The sequence below is a fragment of the Canis lupus genome, chromosome 5 (assembly GCF_003254725.2).
Source record: "Canis lupus dingo isolate Sandy chromosome 5, ASM325472v2, whole genome shotgun sequence".
Taxonomy (NCBI): Eukaryota; Metazoa; Chordata; class Mammalia; order Carnivora; family Canidae; genus Canis; species Canis lupus.
The window spans coordinates 21,508,831-21,531,785 of record NC_064247.1 but is presented as its reverse complement, the minus strand read 5'-3'; the positions used below and the strand labels follow the sequence as shown (position 1 = coordinate 21,531,785).

Below are 22,955 nucleotides of genomic sequence, written 5' to 3'. Positions count from 1 at the left end.
TTCTCCTGCAGTAACTTTCTTTCTCTCTTGCTGCTTTTAAGACTTATTTATCTTTAACTTTTGACATTTTTATTATTATGTTCCGTCATATGGACCTCCTTGGGCTTATCTTGGTAGGAACTCTGTGCTTCTTAGATTTGGATGTCTATTTCCCTTCCTAGGTTAGACAAGTTTTCAGTTTATATTTCCTTTAGATGAGTTTTCTATACCTTTCTCTCTTCTTCTGGGACTTCTATAATGCAAATGTTTGCTTGATGTTGTCCAAGAGATCTTTTCATCTATCCTTATTTTTTTTTAATTCTTTTTTTTTCTTTCCGTTCAGCTGTGTGCTTTCCATTACCCTCTTTTCCAGATGACTAAGTTCTTCTGTATCCACTTGTCTACTGTTGACCTCTTCTAGTGTGTTTTTAGTTTGGTTACTGTATTCAATTTTTAACATTTTCTATTTCTTTATCGAAGCTTTCATTGAGTTCTTCCACTCTTTTCTCCAGCCCAGTGAGTATCTTTAGGATCATTACTTGAAATTTTTTATCAGGCATATTGCTTATCTCTGTTCTACTTCTTTTTCTGAGATTTTTTTTCTTATTCTTTCTTTTGGAGCACATTCCTCTATCTCCCCATTTTGCTTGACTTTGTTTCTATGGATGAGACAAACTGGCTACTTTTTCAAAACTTGAAGTAGTGCTGTGCATGGTATCCCCTACTGCACTATTTGTGTTTAGGAGCCTGGTACACTTTTAGTCTAATTGTACTGAGGCAAAGAGACTGTTTCTACTGTAAATTAAAGTGCATTTTCCAGCCATCATATATTTACATCTCCCACTTCCCAAATTCTGGGAAGCAACAGAGCAAACCTCCCAACAGAGGAAGAGGGATTTCATTGAAACCCAGGAAGATACCTGCTAACTGTGAGAATTATAAAGTCTTCATTCCCTCGAGGCTCACACACAGGCTGTGTAATTCCCTGGAGGGGATAGGATTTGGAGCCCCCAGACGTAGTTTTCAGTCACTTGACCACGGTGTTAGTTCTTATCATCAGAGGCAGTCTCCTACTGGTTGGAAGGTTGGATTTAATAACCTGTAACTTCCTTCTTCATCTCAGTGCATGAATTACAGACATTTCCTTTGACCCTAAAGAAGCCACAAAAGGAAAGGGGCCAAAGAAGCTTGGTGGTAATTTGTTTTTTGGTTGTTTTTTTTTTTTCTAGAATCTCTAACAGCTGATTTTATTTTTATTTTTTTAATTCTCATTTAATTTCTTTTTTTTTTTTAATTTCTATTCTTGATTGTAACTACAGATGGCCACATAGCCCTAACAGCTGATTTTATAAGAGACTAAGATCAGAAGGTAGGATTACAGCTGAGGAACTTTACCTAAACCTATGCCACAGCATCCTCATCATTTCATCCCCAGCCCTACCTGTACTACAATAAACAAGAGTCTTAAATAAATGGAGTTGGACTAGACATCACAGCACATTATTCTATTTGGCAGATAACTCCTCTCAAACCACCTCTTCCCTAGCCTCAATACTACACTGCATTGGGTAGGCTGGAAAGCTAACAACAATTTGGGGGATCTGGAGCTGCCTCTTTTGTGTGGATGGTCAAGAAAACACAGGAGGGACTATTACCCATGAGGGTGGCCCCCAAATGCCCCATATCAGGTCCTCACAACAACTTGCCTCCAGGGCAGACACCAGTCTCAGGTTGGATTAGAATTCAAAGAAATTACAGATGTGGGGACCTTGTTCCATTACTGATATGGACAAACTAATCAGAAAAGACATCTTGAGACAATTGGAAAAATTTGAACATAGAACATTAGATAAAATTAAAGATTTACCTTTAGGGCAGTCCCAGTGGCTGCAGCAGTTTAGCGCTGCCTGCAGCCCAGAGCGTGATCCTGGAGACCCGGGATGGAGTCCCACCTCAGGCTCTCTGCATGGAGCCTGCTTCTCCCTCTGCCTGTGTCTCTGCCTCTCTCTCTCTCTCTCTCTCTCTCTCTCTCTGCATCTCTATGAATAAAAAAAAAAATTTACCTTTGCTTTATCCGAAGTGAAGACAGCCAATGGTTTAGTAAAACATAAAAGGCTTTATTGGCTAAAGAGGTTTATACCAAAATGATCTGATTGGTTTTAAAATGTGCTAGGGAGAAAAAAGGTAGAGAGGATGAATGAAAACAAGATAAGCAAGCTGTTGATTACTTTCTTAGAGTGAATGAGAGACCTATGGATGTTTATTGTATTCTATTTTTCGGTGTGCTTGAAAGTTTCCATTAAAATTTTTAGAAAATAAAAAGCATGGGAAAGAGAAGAATCACAGGTCTCTAGTCCTGATGAGGAAGGGAATTCTTTTGGGGTCATAAAGGAGAGAGGTATAGAAACCACTAAACTTCATTTTACAGGAAATAATAAAACGGCATGAAAAGAAACATTAAAACTGGTTTACCAAACATTTAGCTAGCATCTACTCTCTTCCAGGGGCTGGATTATGATAAAAAAGAAAGGCTGTGAACTCACTGAGCACCCACTCTGTGACAAGTACTTTCACCAACATCCCCTTTAGTCCTCCTAATAACACTGTTAAGCAAGCTAGATATTATGAATCCCCATGCTGATTATCCATCATTTGCCATATCTCACCCTCACCCCTGCTCAACTCCATATTCTATCCTATTATGCCCTGCTCTGTGCCACACCCAACTGACCACCACAGACTGCATCACCTGACTCCCTTGTCAGCTGATTTCCCTTACAATTTGGACAATGGGAAGCTCCAGTGGATCCTCTCCAGGCAAGGTCATTGTATCTCTTCCCCACTCCCTTCCCACTTTGATGTCTTATCAATAGAACTGGTTGTGCCCTCTGGCCCTTCCTCCAGCACTCATTGTGAGCCAACAAATCCATTCCTTCTCCATCAATCCTAGGGTAGTAACAGCTTCCCCCTGTGGCTATCTCTTAGTAGCTTCCATTCCATGTTTGCTTTCTTAACCCTATCTATTTATCTGCAAGTAGCACATTTTTTTTGTATTTTTTTTATTAGAGTTCGATTTGCCAACATATAGTATAGCATCCAGTGCTCATCCCGTTAAGTACCCACCTCAGTGCCCATCACCCAGTCACTTACTCAAGTAGCACTCTCATTTAAGTTTTCTCCACTAACCAATCTGAGGTAAATTCTGTTTCTCATCAAGATCCTTACGGATATAATCACATTCACATTGCTTAATCACATAATCATAATCACATTGCTTATCTCTGTTCTACTTCTTTTTCTGAGATTTTTTTTCTTATTCTTTCTTTTGGAGCACATTCCTCTATCTCCCCATTTTGCTTGACTTTCTCTTTGTTTCTATGGATGAGACAAACTGGCTACTTTTTCAAAACTTGAAGTAGTGCTGTGTATGGTATCCCCTACTGCACTATTTGTGTTTAGGAGCCACACACTGTGTGAGACAGTCAAGGGTTTTAACAGTGGCATCACATGATCAGATGTGTACTTCAGAAAGCTCATCATAGCCAGAGTGTGAAAAAGAAACTAGAAGAGGACAAAACTGGGGAGTGGGGGTGGGGTGGGCGGGGATATGACCACTTAGAAGGTTATGTCAATAAGAATAAAGACAAGAGATTATGAAGACAGTGGTGATCAAAAGAAGTATATAAATTCAAGAGACATTAAGGAAGCCAAATTAATACGATTTGGCAATTGGACATGTAAAATTAAGAAATGACAATTAAAACCTAGATGGTCAATGCAGATAAACAAAAAAGAAATGGTCACAGAAAAAATATGATGATCAGGGCACCTGGCTGGCTCAATCAGTAGAGCATGCAACTCTTGATCTTGGGGTTGTGAGTTCAGGGGCTGGGTGTAGAGATTGCTTAAAAATAAAATCTTTAAAAACAAAAGAAAAAAAACTATGGTGATCAATTTGTAACATCTAGTACTACTTAAAGAGACAAGGCCCTCAAATTTCGTCAATCTAGGGGTGCCTTGGTAGCTCAATTAGTTAAAAGCCAGACTCTTGATTTCAGCTCAGGTCATGATCTCAGGTTGTGAAATCAAGCCTGGCATCGGGCTCTGCACTAGGCATGGAGCCTGATTAAGATTCTCTCTTTCCCTCTCCCCTTTAACCTGTACCCACCTCTGACATGCATATGAGCTCACTCTCTGTCTCTTAAAAAAAAAAAAAATTCATCAGATCTATTCCATTTTGCAGAGATGCATATATTAGTATAGACTAGAACCAGAGATGCATGTAACAGACTAAACCCCAATTCTGATGCCAGGATTACAAAGCAATCTTAATAATCATAAATAAGCTTCTCACATAGATCTATTGGAGAAAGAGAAATATTCAGGTCATGGGCATTCTGGTCTGCATGATATATTTCCTTAAGATTATCAAGATACTAGTCTGGTTTACATATAAAACCACCATGATTTCATTCCTGTGGCTCTATCTCCAGACTGATTCCAGTCTACTCTGAGACCTAAAGGATCAGGTTTTTAGATCTGCAAATATAGGACATAGTTGTTTTCTTGTGTTTATTTTTTGGTCTATCCCAACACTTTTTTTTTTTAACTTATTAGTTTAAGGGTAGAATTTAGTGATTCATCGGTTATATATAACACCCAGTGCTCATTACATCAAGTCACCCTCACACTTCTCTGTATTCAGTGTGCCATCTCCTTAAAGGACACCTTCTACCCCACTCCACTTTTTCTGGCTAACTCAAATTTGTCCTTTATGACTATACTTTCCAGATTATTCTCTCCACAAAGCCTTCTCTAATTTCTGTATTTATTAGCACCTAGTTCAATGCCTGGCCCATCACTTGACTTCATTATTGGGCTGAAAGTATTTTGAGATCACAATATTTATCAGATTCATTTTTACATCTTTCCAGAGTGCCAAGAACAACGGCTTGGACACAGATCAATAAATACTTGTTAAATGCATTAATGACAAAATGTAACAAGTGTATTCTTTCTTTCTGTATTGCAAGGAAAAATATAATAAATAATCATGATACCAAAGCCAAACAAATCCAAAGGAACCTCCAGGAAACAAAAATGTGCTAATGTGCCAAGAGGTTTTACAAAGTAAGTCCATATGGGATTTTTAAAAAACAACACAAGTGTTGTAGGACTTTATTGTGAATTGGATCTGCCAATACCAGTGCTGAAGAAGCCAACCCTGAAGCTAAATACCAGCTTTTGTTTCCCAAACACTGATTAAAACAAATAGTTTTCAGTTGCCATAGCTTTTGGATCAACAGATCTTCCTTGACTTACGATGGGATTACATCCCGATAAGTTTATCATAAATGGGAAATATTTTAAGTGGAAAATGAATTTAATACACCTCATCTACTGAACATCCTACCTTAGCCTAGCCTATCTTGGATGTGCTCAGAACATGCACATCAGCCTACAGTTGAGCAAAATCCTCTTAACTCAAAGCCAGACTTATATAATAAGATATTGACTGTCTTATGTAATTGAATACTGAAAATGACAAAGAGAATGGTTATTGGGTGCAGAATGGTTGTTAGTGTATCAATTGTTTACCCTTATGATTGTATGGCTGACTGGGAACTACACAACATCACAAAAGAGGATTGTATGACATGAGGCTAGCCTGGGAAAAAAAATCACAATTCAAAATCTGAAATACACTTTCTACTGAACTTGTATCACTTTTGCTCATTTTCACAACATCGTAAAGTGGAAAAATTGTAAGCTGAGCCATCATAAGTCAAAGGCCATATATATGTTTTACATGCACACTGAATATAGCAAATAATGTGTAAGTTCTGGCTCCCTTCATTGTCGTTTGACATTAAGGAACGTACCATCACTAGTGAGGCCAGAAAACCAAGCTTTACAACCATAAAAGATAACTTTCCTTGGTTCTATGTAGCCAACTCCAGTACCATCTTTGTGATGGTTTATCATCTTCAGTAGCATATGCTTTAAAATTGAACACAGCCTCAGAGTAGCCTTCAAGTATGGAAACTAGTTAAAATTGGATTAAACTCTGTGTTGTTGCATGAAAGCACTAACAGTAGCTTTGACACTGTGTGTACCCCCAATGTATCATATTTTCTTAAGCAAATTTGGGAGTATATACAAAAGTAGATGCATTAAAAAAGACCTAAAGGACCTTTCATCTAGCTTCAACAGTTATCAGTTGTGAAAGGAGAACTGAGACCCGAAACCCTTAAGAATGTTTACTTTAACTATTTTGCAAGGGGACCATACTTCAGAACAATTGAGTTGTCCAAAGAACACAGCAAGCCTTTAGAGCAAAAAGGAGAACCTGCCAAGATTACAATCAGTTTGTTCTTTAGATGATAATCATATTGTAAGGGTTGTCATTTACAACAAATTATCCAGTCCAAAATATCAATAGCACTGAGATTGAGAAATCATGTTTTAGGGAAATGCCCAGATAGTGACTCAGCTAAGAGCCAACAGCCGCCAATGTCCTCAGCTTGGGGGGGAATAAGGCCTTTCTCCTGAAAAGGGGTCTGGTTGGCATGCACAGCATCCTTGATTACTTTTAAAGAAAACATACATAGAGACCTTAGTCTGGGTGCTAGGAGTGCTCACTGCTCCTAGTTGGGTCTCTGTTTCTAGGCCTTTTCAGGGTACAAAGCTAGGAAATACTTTTTTAATGGACATCATTCTTTTCTCCTGATACTTCCAATTCAAAATCCAAAACTATGGGTATAACCGTTACATTTTGAGAAGCTTAGAAACTCATTGATCCTAACAGAGTTTGTAAAAGCTATCTGGTTAAGCCTTTTTTGAATCTCATTAAATTTACACTTTGGTGGGGGGGGGGGGGCGGTGAAGTTTTACAAAAGTGAAGGACAACTTTGCTGGTAGATGTTCAAAAATAATCCAGAACATTAGAATTAGAGGGAACTTTAGAGATTATATGGTAACTAAAGCTCTCCTTTGCAAATGAGGAAAACGGGGCCTAGCAAAGTTGAGTGAACTTTTTTCTTTTTAAGATTTTATTTATTCACAAGAGACACAGATAGAGGAAGAGGCATAGGCAGAGGGAGGAGAAGCAGGCTCCATTCAGGGAGCCTGATGTGGGATTCCAGGATCACGCCCTGAGCCAAAGGCAGACGCTCAACCACTGAGCCACTGAGGCATCCCAAGTTGAGTGAACTTGATCCAAATTTCATAACTACTTTAGTGCTCAAGGCAGAACTAGGACCAAGCCACCTTTCCCCTGACATTGTTTCTTGTTTTCTGACTCTCCTCCCTACTATCACCACACTCATGTTGCAGACCTGATAAAATAGAGCAGAGGGGAACAGAAGGATGGCACTCACTTGGGATTTCACAGTGCCTCAGTGGAACTGAGAACTCAGAGTACAGATCTGCATGAAGAGAGCACTGCTTACCCACCTAAGACATTAGTTGAGTTGTTTTTCCAAAGCACTATTGGCTTGTGCTGTGCCTTCCACATTCTCTCCTTCGCTTTTGCCAGTGACCAAGCAGTGACACATTAGGTCAGCCAAGGTTCGGTCATCTCAGTAAAACTGAAGAGCTCAATTAACCAGTCTGCTCAGGAACAGAATTAATGAATGAGTCTCATTAGTGCCACATACAAAAATAACCAAGTGCCACATGGTATAATGTTTCACTCCTCTTCAAACGAAGGATTTTTAAAGGGTTCTGTCAAGCCCTCCCTGGGCCTATTAAAAACTTGTCTAAGTCAGATGTTTATTATTTCTCTTAGTGCCTCTTAAACTTTTCCAGTGAAGTCCTGAGAGAAAAGAGTGCCAGCTACACACACACACAGGCACCCAAATGTGTAAATGCACAGCCCTGGGAAAGTGGTCCAACATTCTCCTTAGGAAATAAACACTTCTCTAAAGTCTTGTTTATCTTAAATATTTGTTTAAATCTCATACCTACTCTGTTTTTTATAAATAAAGCTTAAAGGAGAAAATTTGTATTCCAGAAGATGTAATATGTTTAACAAAGACTTTGAGAAGTTCACTCCCCAACCCCTGCCCCATCATGGCACATCTTCTATCCCCCCTTAAGAAACCCCACTTGAGAAACTACTTCTACAATAGATTTTTCTGTTCTGGAGTAAGATTCATACTCTTCAAGATAGCTTAATATTTATTAAATTTGAGCAGCCTGGGTGGCTCAGCGGTTTAGCGCCGCCTTCAGCCCAGGGTATGATCCTGGACACCCAGAATCAAGTCCCACGTTGGGCTCCCTGCATGGAGCCTGCTTCTCTCTCTGCCTGTCTCTGCCTCTCTCTCTCTCTCTCTCTCTCTCTCTCTCTCTCTCTGTGTGTCTCTCATGAATAAATAAATAAAATCTTTAAAATTTTTTTATTAAATTTGCATTTTATCTTTAATATTTATAGAGTATCTACTATATTTGCTGTTATTTTAACAAAATCACTAAGTAGTGAAAATGAAGATTTTCATACAATTTTTATTTTACCAACAATGAAATAAATACGTATTCAAACTGTGTAAAATGTTACCATATTTTTATCAAAAATGAAAACTAAATGTAAAACTTTAAAATGTAGATTTTTCATATATTGTCAAACAACTTATGTCTCTTCTAAAGTATTCACAAAGCATCCATTGAAATTAAAAGGAAAGAATATAGATACTAAAATAGCAGATAATATGAAAGATAATGTCAACAGTTTAAACTTTTTAAATTTAATTTTTGAAAATTTAATGTTATTAAATGACTTATAAAAAGAAGACCATTCCTCATTAAAATATATTGTCCTTGTAGTTGCCAATGTGAAAAATTAGTGAATTGGTATCATGCTTCATTAATGTTTTAATTAGACCTTGATATACACACAGTTTAAGAGGGGTATGAATTACTTAACATTGCAAAACATTGCTCAGCCCCCATGTGCAACAGTTGTAAAACCACCCTGAATTTGTGAGCATGAAAGAAGTAAAACAAATGTATTATCAGTGCTATCAGAGGACAATAATTGGATACAGAAAAGTCTCTTCATTCTTGTTTAAAGGGAAGATTTTAAGACTTGATTAACTTGTCTTTACGCTTAAAGTACTACAAGTACTTCCATCATTCAAATGTCTGCCCAAACAGTAGTTCTTAGCCAAGTGGGTGTCTAGGCTTATGGCCATGCTATGTCAATGCAGGATGCCCACGTGGGAGAGGGGTCCTATGCTCTTTAGTAATTTGTGAGTGTGAGGTCAGTCAGAAATGCCCAGTGTCTGGATGCATGATGGAGTAAGAAAGAGTGCATGTGACATGTCCCTCTCTACTCTGCTCCAGAGAGAATGCAGGAGTGAGAAGAGGACCTACAAACAAAAAAATTATTGACAAAGTGCTTTCCCATACCTAACCTACCTACCCAGTGAAGTTAGCATATAGAGAAGTTAGGATTATTACTACTTTACAAGTGAGGAAACTGAGGCACAAAGTAAATGGAAGTAACTCTCCAGTGACTACTTAGCTACAGTTGGTGGGCCAAGACCAGAACCCAGGACTCCTAGCTTCCTGCTCACGAAAGCTTGCTGCCTCATGTCCAGCTTCTTGATACTCAGAGTTGCTTCTATATTTGTATCAGGATTTTGTGATAAAATGGTACATAAGTTGAAAAGAATAAAAGAGCCATATTGTTTTGCCCTCTTAAGTGTCTAAGGATTTAGACACTTTTGAACAAATACCATACTATGTTTATACTGTAGCTTCAAAGTAAATCCTGTTACCTAGTAAAGAAAATCTTTCCTCCCTATTCTTGTTCTTTAGAAATGTTTGGACTTCTTGGGCCTTGACTCTTCCATATAAATTTTAGAATAAGAGATCAAGGATTTGAAGGTTCAGGGGTAGAGAAAAAGGAAGTTTTTTTAATAGATGTTTTTTGAACTTGACTACTGAACTTCAGCATCTTGGGAAAAACATACCTGAAATGTTTCTGATTAAACAGTGATTATGGGCACAACAGTAAAATCACTGTATTTAGTCTTCTGAGGAGTGGACAGCCTCTTCTTTCATCCTTTTGATTTGGATTTCCTTGGGGTACTGAATGGGATTTTTTCTGCTGTTACGTGGCAATTTGAGACCGGGTAGCTAAGTAGCATAATTGTTATTTACCATGTGGTATGCACTATTTAGGAGTTGGAGGCTGCATCTGACAGAAAATTAAATGTGATTCCTGCCCTCAGAGGCCTTCATTTTACTCTGACAAATCAATTTGACCTATAAACACAGGAAAGAGGAGAGAACACCAACTTCAGGGGATATGGGGTAGAGATACACCCAAAAGGACAGACATCTATTATAGGAACTAATAGATTTAATTTGATGAGTTGAAGAAAACTAATAGATTCTTTTAGCTGTAAAGCAAAGTCTGCAGAGCCTGCCTCTCAAGCTGATCCCCACACCTCCGATATTCTTCCCCAAAAGTATCTGTACAAGTTACGTGGCACCTGCCCACAAACAGGTTCTTGGTGACATTCTGTCTTTTTAAATAAAAATAAAATAAAATAAAATTATATATATATATAAATTTTTAAAATGTATATAATGTGTGTATATATATTTATATAATATTTCTCACTATCAACTCTGCCCTCAAAAGCAAAAAAAAAAAAAATTCAGGAAAGTAGAAAAATTATCTAATCTTTTGATAGTCGGATGGAGGTCTACTTAGGAAGATACTTACAACAAAATGTGACTGACCAGTAGAGGGGGCATGAGCATCACATTTGGTATTCTTGAAGGAAATAAACCAGAAGAATGAGGTCACAAAGTAGCATAAATTAGACATAAAGCAAACTTAGAGCCACTAAAAACGTTTTGTAAACACTTCTTATCTTTGCATTCTTGAATGGCATATGAAGAAGTAATGTTATAGATACCAGAGGAATGAATCCAACAGTGCATTTCTTACTTGAGCTCTTCCACATTCCAATTTGTTTTACTTAATGACATGGTATGTGACTTCATTTTAACACCGTTTTTCCATCATGACACAGATGTGCAAAATCTTCAACTTGATGTGGCAAAATACTTGTTGGGTGACCTTTTACCCTCACATATTTAGAGATTGTTCTCTTCAAGCAGAACAACTCCTCTTGGTTGATATCGTAGTGAGTAAACCGGTTTTGGTGACAGGGAGCCTAATACCATCAGCAGTTGGGGACGAGGCCCTAGAGTCAAACAGATGACTCTTCAAAATCTGAATCCACCACTTGCTCGCTTGGTGGCCTTGAGCAGATTGTGTTAACTCGCTAAGATTTGGTCCATTTGTAAAAGGAAGATTGTAGTAGAAACCAAAACTAGAATTGGTGTGTGGGTTAATTATAACCTAATAATAAAACATAGCAGAGGAGTTGGTATCATATTTTCCTTTCCATTCAAGTGCAGAGAATTGAATTATCTTTGATTCATGACACTCTGATTATTGGCCTCAGCATGGCCCTCTTTTGTTTAGATGTGCTATGTAGTTTTTTGTGTATTTGTTTGTTATTAATGATATAAATGTAAACCAGCCACCCAATATAAGAATTAGAACATTAACAATCATTTACACCCACCTCTGGGTTTCTCCCCAATCTATTCTTCTACTGCCCCTTCCTTGAATTTTGAGGTTATTATTATAACTTATTTTTTAAATTACAGCTCTATCACACATTTGTATTTCTAAAGATCATTCCATTTTCTTTAGTTTTAACATGATTAAAAGGGAATTAAACTCTAAGATCTTTGGGAACTTCCTTTTTTAAAAAACTGTATCACTCAGACTATTCATGTTTTTGTTTATAGCTATTTGTTTGGTTACATAATATGACATTGTGTGAAGTTGCCACGTTTATTTATCCATTTCCTATCAATAAATATTTGGGTTGTTTCAAGTATTTATCTCACTAAATGTTTCCAGTGCTCCTGGGAATGTTTTTGTTAACATCACCTATGGTACATGGAGTTTCTCTTATGTGTATACTTAGAAGAAGAATTGCTGAGTTACGGCATATAGAAACATTCAATGTTTAGATAATAACAGACTTCCCAAAGTGGCCATACTCATTTACACTTTCAAGAGTTTATATAAGATACCCTGTCAATTCATATTTGCTGTAATAATTGGCACTGTCATACTCCTTAATTTTGCCCACTGAATGGGTCTAAATTGGTATCTCATTGTGGTTTTAATTTGCCTTTCCCAATCAGTGAAGTTGACCATCTCATAATGATTTTATTGGTCATATGTGTTTTTACTCCGAAATGTCTGTATTTCTTGCCCATATTCTATGGGCTAGTCTTTTCCTTATTAATTTTAAGAAATCTTTATTCTTCCTATTAATCTTTTGTTGGCCTATTAGGTTGTAAAAGCTTTCTTCCTATTGGTACCCTCTCTTTCTGTAAGATTCTTTTTGATGTTCAAATCTTAATTTTAATATAGCCAGATTTATTGATCTTTTTTAAATTTTTATTTATGATAGTCACACACAGAAAGAGAGAGAGAGAGAGAGAGAGAGAGAGAGAGGGGCAGAGACACAGGCAGAGGGAGAAGCAGGCTCCATGCACTGGGAGCCCGACGTGGGATTTGATCCCGGGACTCTAGGATCGCGCCCTGGGCCAAAGGCAGGCACTAAACCGCTGCGCCACCCAGGGATCCCCAGATTTATTGATCTTTTAAAATGTATCTTTAATAAATGCTTCTCACTCCAAAACCAGAAAGATATTTACCTATATCTTCTAATAGAATTTGTAAAATTTTACTTTTAATATTCAAGTCTTTAATTTATCTAGAGTTCTTTTTTCACAAATGGTATGAAGTAGGGATCAGTATCTGTTTTATATAGATAACCATTTTTTACAAATCCATTTATAAGATAGTCCTTCTATTCCCTATTGATCTGCCACAATACATCTATCATATATTAAAGTTCCATAAATGTATGGCTCTGAGTTTTTCATCTGCCCAAAGGTTTATTTTTCTACTTTTGAACAAATACCATACTATGTTTATACTGTAGCTTCAAAGTAAATCCTGTTACCTAGTAAAGAAAATCTTTCCTCCCTATTCTTGTTCTTTAGAAATGTTTGGACTTCTTGGGCCTTGACTCTTCCAAGAATAAGAGATCAAGTTCCATTAAAATCCTATTGAAATTTTTGCTGGGATTGTAGTAAGCCTATAAACCAATATGAGAATTGAAATATTTACAATCCTAAAGATTTTTCCTTTAAAGAAATAAATACCCTAGAATTTCACTTCATTTATTTAGAACTTCTTTGTCTAGTAAATCTCAATAGTTTTACACTTTCTTCATAGAAATCCTGCACATCTTTTTAAAACTTTTATCTGACATTTAAAAATATGTCAGAGGTGGTGTCTTTTGTTAAATTTTGTGATTATTTTGGCACGCAGGAATTAGCTAACTTTGCTAAATTCTCCTGTTATTTCTACTTGCCCCAGGAGTCCTTGATTTTCTCTGAAGCAATCATGCCACCAGCAAATAATGACTGTTCTATTTCCTCCTTCCAATTCTTATTCCTCTACCTTCTTTTTCTTGCCTTACCATACCAACAAAAACTGTCGATACAAGATCAAACAGAAGTGATGATACAGGGCACCCTTGTCTCATTCCTGATTTTAAATTGAATGCTACTGTTGTTCACCATTAAGTATGTTTGCCATGGTGTAATTCTTTCATCAGATTAAGCAAATTCTTGACTTGGTAAGAATTTTTATCATGAATTTATACTAAATTTCTTTTTAAAAAAAGTTGCATGGTGACATTTTATTTCCTGCTTTAGGGAGGGTATACTTTTTCAGTTATTTTTTTATAAATTTATTTTTTATTGGTGTTCAATTTGCCAACATATAGAATAACACCCAGTGCTCATCCCAAGTGCCCACCTCAGTGCCCGTCATACTAAATTTCTATGAAATATTTATCCGTATCTTTTTTTTAAAAGATTTTATTCATTTGAGAGAGAGCATGAGAAGAGGGAGGGACAGAGAGAGGGGAAGAAGCAGACTCCCCACTGAGCATAGCGCCTGATGCGGAGCTTGATCCCAGGACCCTGAGATCATGATCTGAGCCAAAGGTAGACACAACCAAGACACCCAGGTGCCTCTCTATATATCTTTTTAAATGACTGTGTTATTTTTGCCCTCAAAGCTGTTAATGTTATGAATTACACTTACAGATTTTCTGTAAATCTATTTGCATACTTCAGACAACTCTACATGGCGTATCTTACTTTGTATACTCTGTAGGACTAACTTTGCAAATATTTTTATTTAGGATTTCTACACTGAGATCCCAAAGAAATAATCTGTAATTTTTCTTTCTCAGACTATCCTTGTCTTACCTGGGGATTGGGGATCAAGATTGCATGGCCTCATGTGATGAGATAAGCATTGGGTGTTATATGCAACTGATGAATTAATGAACTCTACATCTGAAACTAGTGATGTGCCATATGTTGGCTAATTGAATTTAAATTTTTTAAAAAATTATGGCCTTATGGCCACTTACTTATGGCCTCATAAGTGAGTTAGGGAATACCCCTCTTTTTCTATTCTCTATTACACTTTGTAATAAGTTTGGTATGTTTTGTAAAAGTTTAGTAGAACTTGCCTACAAAACCACTGGTCTCAGATTATTTTTATATTGCTTTAATATCTTTAACAGATAGTGTAGCACTACTAAGGACTTCTATTTCTTCTTAATTCTATCAGTAGATTACATTTTTCTATGAATCTGTCCATCTACTTCAAATGTGTTTATGTAGTGTGGAGATATTATGAACAACAAAATGGACACTTTTGCTCTCAGTTTCATTTATGCTTCAGATTCTTGAAATTTTAAAGTTGTGACTAAAAGAAGGAGAATACTAGTTTTTTAATTACTTTTTTTTCCTTGATCATCCTTGCCACAGGATTGTCTTATTTTATTAGTTTCTTCAAAAAACCAACTTTTGATTCTGTTGATCTTCTGTATTATATTTTTGTTTTCTATTTCATTGATTTTGGCTATTTTTCTCATCTCCTCCTTTCTCCTCCCTTCTACTTCCTATAAATTTATCATTTTATTTATTTTATATTTAAAATGTTTAACTTAAAGATAGCACCTCTTATTGTGTAGAATTTAAGTCTAGGTTATTACAAATTTTCTCATTTTATTTTCCTTGGTCTTTGCTAATTTTTGAAAGAAACACCAAATTTTATTCAAGTATTTGATTATCTTTACTTCCTACACCTCTAGCTACATCTCTTAAATTTGCTTCCTTCTGAGTCTCTTTTCTGATAGTGTTTTCAATATGGGTCCTTGTTTAACCGTTTGAGGCTTTATATGCCTGAAAATATTTTTATTATGCCAAAACAAATGATAATTTGACTGGATATAAATTTAGACTCAAAGCTCTTTTATCTTTTCAATACTTTAAAAATATTATCATTGTCAGAGTGCTCAGTCACTGTCAGGATGGCTCAGTCAGTTAAGAGTCTGCCTTCGGCTCAAGTCATGATCCCAGAGTCATGATCCCAGATTGAGCCCTGGGTAGGGCTCCCTGCTCAGCTGGGAATCTGCTTCTCCCTCTCCCCTTGGCCCTCCTTGCCACCGGTGCTGTCTCTCAAATAAATAAATAAAATCTTTAAAATAAAAACTAAAAATAAAAATATTACCATCGTCTTTCTGTTGCTCATATAAAGCCTAAGATCCTTTTCCATTAGAACTGACCTGTTTTCTCTCTCTAGAAACTCTTAGAATTTTATCTTTGCCTGTAAGATTTTTTATTTTACTATAATTTTACTAAAGGTTTCTCCTTATCACTCTTGTTTGGTGCTGCATATGAGGTTCTACAACTTGAATTCTGGGAAATTTGTTCTCATCACTTCAAATATTTCTTCTCCACTTTTATTTTTCTCTTCTTAAAAGAAGACTTCAGCTACCTCCATTTTGACCTCAAACTTTCCGACTCAGTAAATTCTTTCCCACTTATCTCTTAATTTAGGCAAAAGACACTACAGGCAGAGCATACCCCATAGAAACTGAAACTGCTCCTCAAGCAGTAAGGACTGCCCTGAGCTAGCAAGACCCCATCCATGACTGACCCCAAGACAATGATCCACCTGATTCTTGCTCCCCACCTGCATATACCCACCAACCTTTGTCCCACATTTTCCTTGTGTAAACTTAGAAGTATTTTCAGCACTTTCATTCTTTGTGACACTAGTCCACTGTCTTCCCAGTGTTGGCCTCACTGAAATAAATTCCTTTCTTGTTTTACCACCATTGGGTTTTGTCAGTGGAGAATGACCAAATTTGGTCTTTTTGGTACCCCCAGAGCCCAGTGCTCTTGCACCCCTGCACCCGACAATGTCTTGACACTCTACTTATCTATAAATTGAAGTTTTCATTGCAATTCAGTCTTTATCTGAAATTCAGTCTTTAACTTTTGTTTTATGTATTCTTTTTCTTCTTCCCTGCTTCCTTCTGGAAGAGCTCCTTAATCTGATCTTCCAGCTTGCTCATTTGTTTTTCAGCCATGTCCATTCTATCTCAACTGTTACATGATTTTTGCTCTTACATATTTTTCATGCCTGGTAATTCCTCTTGACTTCAGTGCTTTTCTTCCCAACTATTTATTATGGATATTTTATATTTGTTAAACCTTGGATTTAATATATTTACTTCTAGTGTCATCTTTGATTCAGGCTGTTGTTTTCTTTTGAAGTAGTTGTGCTCCTAATGTGTCATTACTTTGGCCTGTGAGCATATATTTCTCTGATGGTATCAGCTATTCTGAGCATTTGGTGTGGGAAAAGACCAAAGGGTAAATCCCAGTCTATGTCAACCTCCAGTGAGTTTAAGGAGGGGAGAAGGGATAACCCTAGGGTGAGAGCACCAGAGTACCATCATTAATTGCTCTGGCTGGGTATCATGTCATCAAGCAACTCTTGAAGTCAGGGCCCTATTTTCAGACCCACTCCACCCTCCACCCCTGAAGGAGAAGCAGTCTTAAGAGGAGGTACTCTTCGATTATAATTCACCAGCCCTCGGGGCTAGAGGGAGTTGTGGTGGCTTGTTCCATAAATGCTCAAGGGCAGTCATCCCCACCAGCTTTTCACACTCTGGCTTCTGGTTATGAGGCCACTGAAACCAGTAGTCTGAGCCTCTGTTGCTAATTCCACAAAGCCTTGCAGCATTTCTTTTCCTTCAGTGCCTGTGTTTCTTGGTCACATCACTTCAAAGAATGAAGAGAGAGACCAGGCAAAGAGTGGTAGGCAGCAAAGCAAAGTTAATTGGGTGATAGTACAAAGCTCCCCAAGCCAGAGTGCACTCCAGAGGGTTGTCCTGGGAGTTTCTAAATCTAGGGGTTTTTTATGAGATTGTTGTAGGGCTGTTTTAATCTTATTAACCCTCCATGTCCTGTCACCCAATCAGGTTTTTGTACACATGCTCATCTACCTATCAGGTAGTTGTTTATGTGGCAAAGGGTGGAGCGCTCCTTTCAGGGTGGTGTAGTATAACAAGATGGGGTCTTTTTCCTTTTAAGGGTAATTTCCTCTTAGGACAGGAAGGGGTAGGGTTGGAGGAAGGGGAGGGTTGGTAGGGAAGGCTAGCCCCTGCCTGCCTTTCTTCCAACTATCCGCCATTAAAAGTGTCCTGCCCCAGGTTTCAGTTATACACACAGATATGTGTGTGCACGCACACACACACCCCATGCTTCCCTGTTCCTGGACATTTTTCCTGTCCCCCCACCCCCATCATTTCCTAGTTTCATGATGATTTTCCTCTACAATTCTTCCAAGATTGATCTTGGGGCCAGCATCCATCCCCTGGTAATTTCTATCTTGGCTAATTTAGAGCTTTACATAGATTTATACTAGGCAAATTATGAAACGAGTATCCTTTGGGAGCTTGGCTGCATTCAAAATCTCCATTACAATGCTTACCTAACTGAACGTCTTATCCCTATCATCAAGGTCTCTATGCTATTCCTTGCCTTCTTCACATTCCACTAATTGATGCTTATCTTTGCCCTATGGAGATACCTTATTAACCCCATCATGAAACTAATGGGGAAAATTAGAATAGCAGAGAGGAAGGCCTAGAGACTTTTTCTCCATGTAAGCAAAGTGCATTTAAATTGTGATTTTTCTGAAGGCTATTGCATTTGCTTTGCTTAATCCAAAGGAATAAGGCTTTACAGAAGGGAAGTAGCAGGCTGCTGGAGGAGACATTTTAGGCAAATGTGATTTTTTTAGCTTTCAAATTTCAACTGTGTAGAATCACATATCCATATAATAATTCCAATTAATGCTTATAAGCTAACAACAATTATTGTATAAGTCAACTTGTATCTTCTCAAGTCTAATGGATCAAAATCTACTTCATGATTTGATATATAGAATATCATGTAATGTGGTCCTAACCTATACCATCAGCCTATCCTTCTAATATCCTTTGTAACTCTTCAGTCGTGATATTTTCAGCTTCTTCCCACCTCAAGATACAAATCTTTTCACTTTCGCTGGTAAAGTTCTCCCTACATCTCATGCCCTGGCTTACTCCTAAATGCCATTTCCCTAGGGAAACTTCTTGACCTCTACACCCCCAGACCAGATCAGGACCTCATGTTACACAATCTTATAGCAGGCAGTACTTTTCTTTTAGAGCATTTACTGTAATTGAAATTAACCAGTGAAATATATGGAGAAGAGGGAAATTGGTATAACTACTGAGAAGCAGGAAAGAAAGCATTTGAATTTTTTTTTTGAGCAAATAAATATCCAACGCTTATTATGTTCCAGGCATTGTATCAAGTAACTTGGAATATAGTGGGGATAGAGGTAGACCACTCCTCTTCACTTTAATCACCCATTCTTGAGGATCTTCCCTGGATCTTACCACCACCTAAAATAATATCTAACTCAAATATACCAGCACAGACATGACTCTTTCTCAGGATCTTCCCTGCCCTCACTCTCATCTCATTTATACTTCACAAATTCTTAAGTCCTCCACTTTCTCATCCATCTCCCTGTCCCTTCTTATCCTCCTGTATTTCTCTCTCCAGACTGCATGGTGCTTGTTTTCAGTGGATTTTTCTTGCCTAATTCTCAACTCCCTTCCCCCTTTAACACTCAGCAAACTCCAGCCCTGTATCCATCTGACATCCAGGATACCAGACATTGCCGGAAAAGTCCCATGAGCATGTGGATTGGTATTCCTACCAATTCATGGTTTTCCCCCCTCACTTGAACTATCTTGGAACTTCCTGTTGCCCAGCAAGTTTGCTATGTGTCCTAGGCAACTTCCTCCCTCATTCTCATTGCAGATTTTTCACACCTCCACAACTCATCTAAAGCTTCCATTCCTCTACTCTCACACTCTGTGGATGGTCTGCTTCCTACTGCACAAAGGGTACTGATGCCAATGGTAAAGATTCTGCATTGTAAAATACCCACTTACCTGCAGACAAAGCAGCCTTGCTTCCTTTCCAACCTACACTTGAGTAAAGGAAGCATCTCACCTCCTCACCAAAGAGTCCTTTGTGTTCTAGATTTCTTTGTCCTTTGCTCTCATCACCTCTACTTCAATCTCTCCTCTGACTCTTTCCAAAAAATTAAGTCTCTACCAATTTAAAAAAAAAAAAACAACAGCTTCTCTTGACTCTATGTCCCATCTACCTTCATTCTTTCACAGACAAATTTCTTGAAAAAAAAAAAAACTGTCTATACTCCTTTTTTGTCACACTTCCCATTCGATGAATTCTTTCCATCTTTACCTTGCTTGAAATCTTTTTCATGATTGAGAGTATTACTTCCTTTTTGAAATTCTTCTGCCTCTCCTTGGTAGGGAGGGGATGCTTCTCTTATTTTCCCATTCCTGTGAGTGCTGATTCTGTTTTTTCCTTCACTCTTTTATTTGGAAGGAAGGGGTTTAAGGGGAGAGGTAGGTGGGTGACTTGTTTTTGTATTTTATATTAAAAAATTTTTTTAAGATTTTATTTATTTGAAAGAATGTGTGAGAGGAAGAGCGAGACAGCACAAGCTGAGGGGAGGGCCAGAGGGACAGGGAGAAGCAGACTCCCCACTAAGCAGAGATCCTAAAGCAGGACCAGATCCCAGGACTCTGGGATCATGACCTGAACCGAAGACAGATGCTTAACTGACTGAGTCACCCAGGTGCCTCTGTATTTTTATCTTTAGACTAGTGAACTAAGCAAATAAATTTTAATCCCCAGTCTTGGAGACTAAAAATATATGTAAATTTAAAAATAATTTTTGTAGTTACAAACAAGAAATTTAAGTTCAAACATTTAAACCATCTAAATGAATCTGGTAAAATTAGGTCCAAAAAAAATTTTTTTTAAAATTAGGTCAAAATTAATAGTCACCAAAATTGGATAATTATATTAAAAAACAAGTGTACACAGTTGTGGCTCCCAAAATACACCTACAAAACCAGAAAGAACAAGTCTACTGGTAAATTAGCTAATAAGGCTCCAGTTTTTACAATATAACATATTTTCTAAGACTTCAGATGAGAAAAGAATGACTACTTACTTGTAATGTTTATTCCCTTAAGAGATGAGTCATAATGGTGAAAACTCAAAACCAGGCCCCTCATGAATCTGTGGGTGTATCCCCTGAGCTGTGAGTAACAGGTGGCTGCAATGTCTTCTCCTCAATGCTTGGTATTCCCATTGCATGATACCCTCTGCATCCTTGACTTCACCTAACGGTATAATCAATCTCTAAATTTTCTACCTAGTTCTCTCCACTGAGCTCCAGAATTATGTATCCAGAGCTTATAAACAGCAATAAGAACACATAGCTCCTAGCACAACTCACTCTGTGCCAGCACCCAGTCATAATATATGTTGATATTGGCAAATTATTTGTCTTCACAATATCTTCATATATATTAGAGAAATAAGAACTAAGTGTCTGAATGAAATAGATTGTATGTTCTTTGCGACTGGGTTCAGATTTTCATCCACCTTTGTATGTTTAGTGTCCAGCAGAGTAAATGGTACATGGTAAGCTCTCAGTAATTGGTTGCACCTGTTACTCCTGTCAAAAGCCTGGTAGCAATCTTCAACATCTCTGTCTTCCTCATCCCTTACATTTCATCACTGCCACAGTTGGAATCCATTGCTCCAGCAGCTTCCTACCAGTTGCAGCTTCAGAATTTCTTTGAAGGGGTTGAAGAGCAGCAGTCTGGCTAAAAGGAGAAGAGAGAGCCCTCCGTGACTGGGTCTCCTATCTTTCCATTTTGTCTGTGAACTCTTTCATCACTGAGTCTCAAAGTCCATAATTGATGGCAGTTATCTGAGCGCATCATGCCTCTTCATACCTTCAGGACCATCATTCATGATGCTTCTTCTTCAGATGCTCATCCAAGCTTTTCCCACCTGGGCAAGTCTTACTATGCCTTCACAATTCAAGTTTCATCTTTTGGAAGCCTTCCTGCAAACCCTTAAATTAAGCTAAATGCTTCTCCTTTAAGCTCCCTGTGCAAACCTCTTCTCTTGGCTCTCACCACATTAAATTACAAGTATTTGTTTATGTGTCTACCCTCCTCACAATAATCTTCTGAAGTAGGCCCTGCTCTTAGCACTATTTAACAGATAACAAACTAAAGCAGAGAAAGGCTACCCAATTTTCCCAAGGTCACCAGCTAAGAAGTAGTAGATCCACGATTCACATTCAAGAACTCAGATTTTAGAGCTCCCACTCAAAAGCATAAGATCCCCAAGAGCAGAGACTAGCTTTTTCACGTTTGCATCCTCAGTGTCATCTATGGTGCCTAGCACATGAATGCAATAAATGTCAAAGTAAACTGCATTTGTGGAGTTCTGCTTAAAAGTTCAAGAATTTCAAAAATGACTAAGATACGATTCTTAAAGAAGTTCACAAACACCCTATTGAGATTAGGGGAGATTAGTAAAATACTCCAATAATAGGAAATAATGAGCTAAATGGAAAGGAACTGAGAATTGAGTAGCTTGTACTTTGAAATGTTGATATTAGAATACTGAGGACCCTCTTTAGAATCTTATCCCAGTGGTGCCTGGGTGGCTCAGTTGGTTGGGTGTCTGCCTTTGACTCAGGTCATGGTCCCAGGGTCCTGCTCCATGGGAGCTGGCTTCTCTCTCTCCTCTCTGCCCATGATCTCTGTTGCTATCTCTCTCTCAAACAAATGAATAAAATCTTTAAAAAACAAACAAAATCTAATTATAAAACAAAACAAAGCAAAACAAGAATCTTATCCCAATAGTACAGACATAGAATCTTCCTGGGGGCACCTAGGTGGCTCAGGCAGTTGAGTGTCCAACTCTTGATTTCAGCTCGGGTCATGATCTCAAGGTTGTGGAATTGAGCCCTGTGTCAGTCTCCACACTCAGTTGAAGTCTGCCTGAGATTGTTTCCCCTCTCCTTGCCCTTCCCCCTGCTGGCATTATCTCTTGTCTCTAAAATAAATAAATAAATCTTAAAAAAAATATCTTCCTGGAACTCATGGTTGTATGAAAACCCAACTCCAATGGCTGTTGACCAATAAATTGTTGGACATCAAACTGGAAGACATCAAGTGACAAGCTCTAAAACTCTGGCCCAGGATTTGCCCTGTTTACCAGTTAACCCTACCCGTCATAAGCCATACACTGTGGTAATTATTCTTTATATCACTGTTCTGGTACAATAAAGATATAGAAGGCATGCTGATAGAACTAGCCTATGGCTCCAAGAACAAAGATTAGGTAATTTGATACATGGCCGAGTAAAGAATCAAAATGGTTCTATTACCTCGAACAATGAGCAAAATCAGTAAGATGACATTTTAACTATCAGAATTTCCATTTATATTTATAAAAAATCAACTGCCCAGGAAAATGGTAATAATAATTGTTATTTCTAAAGACCCAGAAATTTTAGTTGG

At 37.7% G+C, this 22,955-nt stretch overlaps 1 long non-coding RNA gene across 1 annotated transcript in view; it reads right to left on the bottom strand.

Annotated features, from left to right (window-relative positions):
* The window catches only part of LOC112671358 (uncharacterized), a 51,290-nt gene that overhangs the window by 23,343 nt on the left and 4,992 nt on the right, over positions 1 to 22,955 (bottom strand). Inside the window, exons 2-3 of the long non-coding RNA XR_007410468.1 lie at positions 1,847 to 2,018; positions 900 to 1,131 (exon numbers count right to left, since the gene is read on the bottom strand). This is a non-coding gene — a long non-coding RNA (uncharacterized LOC112671358). The remainder of the gene's footprint in view (positions 1 to 899; positions 1,132 to 1,846; positions 2,019 to 22,955) is intronic.